This window comes from Symphalangus syndactylus, chromosome 12 (assembly GCF_028878055.3).
Source record: "Symphalangus syndactylus isolate Jambi chromosome 12, NHGRI_mSymSyn1-v2.1_pri, whole genome shotgun sequence".
NCBI classification, from domain to species: domain Eukaryota; kingdom Metazoa; phylum Chordata; class Mammalia; order Primates; family Hylobatidae; genus Symphalangus; species Symphalangus syndactylus.
The window spans coordinates 82,311,982-82,318,036 of NC_072441.2; the positions used below are offsets into that span (position 1 = coordinate 82,311,982).

At 43.2% G+C, this 6,055-nt stretch overlaps 1 protein-coding gene across 6 annotated transcripts in view; it reads right to left on the reverse strand.

Annotated features, from left to right (window-relative positions):
• Positions 1-6,055, reverse strand: part of GATAD2B (GATA zinc finger domain containing 2B) — a 121,654-nt gene that overhangs the window by 114,316 nt on the left and 1,283 nt on the right. Inside the window, exon 2 of one of the 6 annotated variants that reach the window (XM_063626503.1) lies at positions 4,306-4,408. The exons of the other annotated variants lie outside the window; for them this stretch is intronic. The gene's annotated coding sequence lies outside the window, so the exon portion shown is untranslated. The remainder of the gene's footprint in view (positions 1-4,305; positions 4,409-6,055) is intronic. 6 annotated transcript variants of the gene reach the window in all.

Genomic DNA, 6,055 nt, shown 5'->3' on the forward strand with positions numbered 1-6,055 from the left:
TTTTAAGATGAGGAAAGTAGAATAATCAGTAAGTGTTAGACTATTTTGAAGACACGATGATAGAAAGTTTACAAGAGAATAAGACGGCCAGGTGCGGTGGCTCACGCCTGTAATCCCAGTACTTTGGGAGGCCCAGGTGGGTGGATCACTTGAGGTCAGGAGTTTGAGACCAGCCTGGGCAACATGGTGAAACCTCGTCTCCACTAAAAATACAAAAATTATCTAGGTATAGTGGCAGACACCTGTAATCCCAGCTACTCGGGAGGCTGAAGCAGGAGAATCACTTGAACCCAGGAGGTGGAGGTTGCAGTGAGCTAAGATTGCACCACTGCACTCCAGTGACAGAGTGAGACTCCACCTCAAGAAAAAAAAAAAAAAGAGAGTAAGACTATAAACAGATCTGTAAGTGATCAAGGCAATATGCCAAAATAAGAACTGCTGAATGAGAACAGCAATGGAGACACAGAAGAAGCTAGATTCAGAAATATTTAGAAAGTAATAGGTAAGACAGAAGTGACAATAATGCTCACATTTCTGGTTTAGATGACTCAATGAATCACAGGGAAGAGATGATGTTGGAAATGTTGAGTTTGAGTACCAACTTGATACAAAGGTAGATATGTCTAGCACACAGTAGACAACTGGAAACAAAGGGCTGGAGTTTAGGAGAGAAATGACAATATATTGAATATATATGAAGTTTTTTCAATAATCAAGTGTATTTTACCATTTTAACGGGAAGGCAATAATTTCATCATTATTTGCATTATGCTTTAAAGTTCACAAAACATTTTACGCTTATATTTCATACTTTCGTTACACACAAACATGAGATTAGTATGACAGGTTATTTTTATTCCTATTGGATCAACAAACTTTTATTTGATTATTTATTTATTTTTGAGACAGAGCCTCACTCTGTTGCCCAGGCTGGAGTGCAGTGGCACAACCTCGGCTCACTACAACCTCTGCCTCCCAGGTTCAAGCTATTCTCTGCCTCAGCCTCCCAAGTAGCTGGGATTACAGGCGCCCACCACCATGTCTGGCTAATTTTTGTATTATTAGTAGAGACGGGGTTTCACCATTTTGGCCAGGCTGGTCTTGAACTCCTGACCTCGTGATCTACCCACCTCGGCCTCCCAAAGTGCTAGGATTACAGGCGTGAGCCACCGCACCCGGCCTATTTTTTTTTTTTTTGAAACTGAGTCACACGCTGTCACCCAGGCTGGAGTGCAATGGCACAATCTCGGCTCACTGCAACCTCCACCTCCTGGGTTCAAGCAATTCTCCACCTCAGCCTCCCAAGTAGCTGGGACTACAGGCACCTGCCACCATGTCTGGCTAATTTTTGTATTTTTAGTAGAGATGGGGTTTCACCATCTCGGCCAGGCTGGTCTTGAACTCCTGACCTCGTGATACACCTGCCTCGGCCTCCCAAAGTGCTGGGATTTCAGGTGTAAGCCACCATGCCCGGCATATTTTTTTTTTTTTTTTTTTGAAACTGAGTCTCACGCTATCACTCAGGCTGGAGTGCAATGGTGCAATCTCGGCTCACTGCAACCTCCACCTCCCAGGTTCAAGCTATTCTCCTGCCTCGGCCTCCCAAGTAGCTGGGATTACAGGTGCCTGCCACCACGCCCAGCTAATTTGTGTATTTTTAGTAGACACGGGGTTTCACCATGTTGGCTAGGCTGGTCTCGAACTTCTGACCTCATGTGATCCGCCCACCTCAGCCTCCCAAAGTGCTGGGATTACAGGCGTGAGCCACCAACCCCGGCCAACAAACATTTATTATTAACTACATGCCAGGCACTGTCCCAGGCACTAAACAAATTACCAAAACAAATCCATGCCTTCTAAGACCTACATCATAGAAAGAGAACCAATAGGCAATAAATGTAACAAATAAACATATAAAGGTGTAAGTCCTATGAAAAAGAAAATAGAGCGGGGAAGGATAATTAAGCATGAGGGATGGGGACTGACAATACAATTTTAAAGAGAGGAAGGATAAGACTTCATTAAAAAGGTGACATTTAAGCAAAGAGGTTAAGGAGGTGAGGCAATCAGCCATTTTCTGGTGGGGAAACCTAGCTGTTTTCCCATTAGAAGGAATCACTTGGTCTTAGGAACCTGCCAAGGTTCTAAGATAAACAGTGTGACTGATCAGCATTCAAGGAGCAAGTCAGTGTGGCTGGAATGGAGAGAGCAAGAGGGAAGATGACAGCCGATCAAAAATGGAAGAGGTTAGGGAGGGCAAACCACGTAAAGCCTTAAAGGCTATTGCAAGGACTGGCATTACTCTGACTGCGAGAAATGAGAATTCAAAAATTAGTAGCCTTACCCAAAATCAGTTAGCTAATAAATCGCAAAGCTAGAATTCAACCTAGGACTTCGAGGCTCTCCACAACCTGTGTTCCACTAGTCCAATCTGTCACATATTAGTTTATCCCCTCTCTTTCAGCAAGTTTGAGTTTAAATACTCTCAAAATGCTAACATTATAAAAATCTTCTGGGTGAGAGATGCACAAGCCTTCCAGTTAACATTTGCAATCCTTCACAATTATAATGAGAATTTATTAATCCTGGTGTCTAATCTAAATCCTACTAACATTCCAGCATATATTTTTAAAGATTATAAATTCCACCTTCCCTTGAAATGAGACAAGCCGGAGAAAGCTTTGATCAGGAGATTTAAAGTATGACTCTCAGCTTTAGGTAACAGTAACCTGAATTATTTTTTTAAACGGATACTAAGGCCAGGCACAATGGCTCCATGCCTGTAATCCCAGCATTTTAGGAGGCTGAGGTGGGCAGATCACCTGAGGTCAGGAGTTCGAGACCAGCCTGGCCAACATGGTGAAACCCTGTCTCTACTAAAAATACAAAAATGAGCCAGGCATGGTGATAGGTGACTATAATCCCAGCTACTTGGGAGGTTGAGGCAGGAGAATCACTTGAACCCAGGAGGCAGAGGTTGCAGTGTGCTGAGATCACACCACTGCACTCCAGCCTAGGCGATAAGAGCAAAACTCCATTTCAAAAAATATAAAATAAAATAAAATAAAATAGAACTAGCCAGGTGTGAAAAACAGTAAGAGAATGGCTCAGGAATATGGAATTGCTATAATTTCCCTTAATTTATTTAGCAGTTTACTAAGTTAATATTAATAACAAGTTCACACATTGTCAAAGATGCTTCTGCAGTTACTGTGATTCTTTGAGGTCTGGATTTGACCACTTCATATCTCAAAAGTAACAAATGATGTGTTCTTAGTAATCTGCTGCTTTTGGTACTATAACCCAAAACTGTTGATAGTTTCTTGCCAGCTGATGGCAACTTAGGTAAATGGCAAAGGTAAGAGGGGTTTTGTGAGAGACAGCAAACATTACCAAGCCACCATCTAAATACCTCAGACAGGTTAAGCCCTAATGACCCTGGGTCACTCCCTTCTTACTGGATGAATTCAAGTTATATAGGAATATTTCATACATCCACAAGGGAGAAGGTAAAAGATGGAACATGAGGAGGGGTCTGTTTCAAATCAGACCTATTCTTCAGAGGCTTTCATCACTGCTACACAAAGAAAGGAGGTTCCTGCTTCAAGGATTCTGGAGCCACCAAAATCCCCAACCAGGACCTATAGAAAAAGCTTCACAGAGATTACTGAGGATAAGCCAAACAATATGGCTAATAGAAGATACACCACAAAATCCAGTCATTTTAACATAAACTGAACTTCCTTATGTATCTTTTCCTAGGCTTAGCCAACAGCAGGAGAACGCAACTCTGTGTGGTATCGTCTGATAGGTTGGATTTTTTCCCCAAGCAAGAGGTGGACAGCTTTATGCCAGGACTAGATTTATGGTCAATCTGGGTGGGTGTCTTTACTCTTTCTTTCCCTCCAAACTACCTCAGAAAATGTCTGGCTATTGTGCCTTGATATGTAATAATGCAGGGCTTTAAGTACTGCAAAGGTCTGGAAAAGAAAGTCCCTCAGTCCCAGTTATGGCTCAAATCTTACGATTTCTCTAGCAGTTGTTTTAATCAACCAAAGCTGGTTGGCTTTTCTCAATGAGCCAAGCAACATGAGCCTTCTAAGTTAAGTGCAGAGGGGCTGCTTGTCAGCATGACTCCCAATGGGGTGGCTAACATGGAATATGCTCCAGAGTCTAGAAATCAGGACAGCACAGCTGCTGTTTTCCTCCACATGCACCTCCAGCTTGGTGGGTAGGGGAGGAAAGGAAGAAGAATCAGTAAATTGAAACAAGAGGCGTGCTTTACATGCAACACACAAGACTCACTGCTTAAAGGTGAGATGAATTCAGAGGTCTCAACACATGACTAGGATATCTTCACTGACACAATGGTCCCCAAAATTCAACCCGGAGGTCCAGCCTTGCCCGTCTGGCAAAAAAAGGGGAGAGGGGGGCGAAACCCCAAAATGGGGGACAGCATACAAGCTTTTGAAAGTACTTTAAGGTTGTGAGGCTCAGAACAAATTCCTCACACTTCCCTCTGCCACCACCCTGTGGCCCTATGCTAAGCACAGCAGTAAAAGTTACTGCCAGAATTTAGATTTGAAGGGCTGATCGGGGAACCTGGTTAACACTGTTCCTAGAAAAGTATTTGAATGCAGCCTATATTCAGACCCTACTGGGACTGCCTCTACACAGGAAGTTAACAGACATCACATACGGTCAGGGAAGGCAAACCACAGTGTCATAAAGATGGATGCTGCTGTCAACTACAAATCACTCTCACTTCATGGAGAGTGTTCTCAAGTAAGGAATAATAGGCAGGACAAAAGTCTGTAAGCCTCACCTCTACTCAAACTGGGTCACTCAACCTATAGATTCAGCCTTCTGATTCCTGCTGATTGGTACTTTTCTACCTTGTTCCATGACGACTATCACTGCCACTGGACTAAAAACTCTATTCCCCTAAAAAGTGAAGACAGCCCTACCATCAACTAGTTATTCATATAAGCTATCTGCTTATATAAATCCGATCCTTGACCCAGTCCATTCCCAAATAGCCAGGGACTAGATATCAGTCACAAAAAAAGCAGCACGATCCAACAAGTGTGGGCCTTCCCTCAAAATATACTGAACCCCTCCATAGCACCTCCAGAAGTAGCCTCCTTCCCAATTAAGTACTGACAGAAATACTACTCTAGGACAATACTTGAAAGACTGCTCCAGCACCAAAAATAAGAATCCAAGTTGTTATCAGACTGCAAGAAAGAGTTCAGGTCAGCATACCAAATAAAGAGCAATAAAGTTAGCACTAAACTCCCAAACAGGATAATCACCAACAACATATAGGCACCATGCTGCTGCCAGAAAACATCAAAGTCATCTGTGCTAGGAGGGGAAGGAGACTAGATGGCTGGAGGACAGAGATGGGAGGGAAGCTTGCTTTTCACTTTGTACAACCACATGCATGCTTTTCTACTCAAAATATAAATTTTTAGAAAAAATGTCCTAAAAACTACAAAAGCATCAGCTCTTCTCCAACACAGATCTGTTAAACCTGTTTTAATTCCATCAGCTACAAGTCCAAATACCTCTTTTGCAGTCTGGCCTGAAAACACTGCTCTTGCCCTTTGCTGAAATATATTAAATATTCTTCGCCTCTGCTGAAATATATTAAGTATCCCCCCATCTCTCTCTCTCTCTCACACACATACACACACACACACACACACACACACACACCCAAATAAGTATTTATCAGAAATGAGAAAACTGGTTCTCAGGAGGCTACCTGATTCTCCAGGGGACAACAGAGAAAAGGTTGCTAGCTAGCTCAGTTAACATCCACATGCCACCCACCACCAAGCCTCCATCTCCACCTCACTGCCAGCCCTATGAGCTAACATCTTGTGTTTGGAAGTTGATGCTGGGGAAGAATCCAAAGAGGCTACCATACCTTTATGAAAGGGGAAAGCTGTACCGGGCGCGCGAATGGCACCTAAACCTCTGCACTCGCAGGAGTGGCTCGCTCCTCAGTGTAACTGAGAGCAGGGAGGCCAAAAGTACTCTAAGTCCC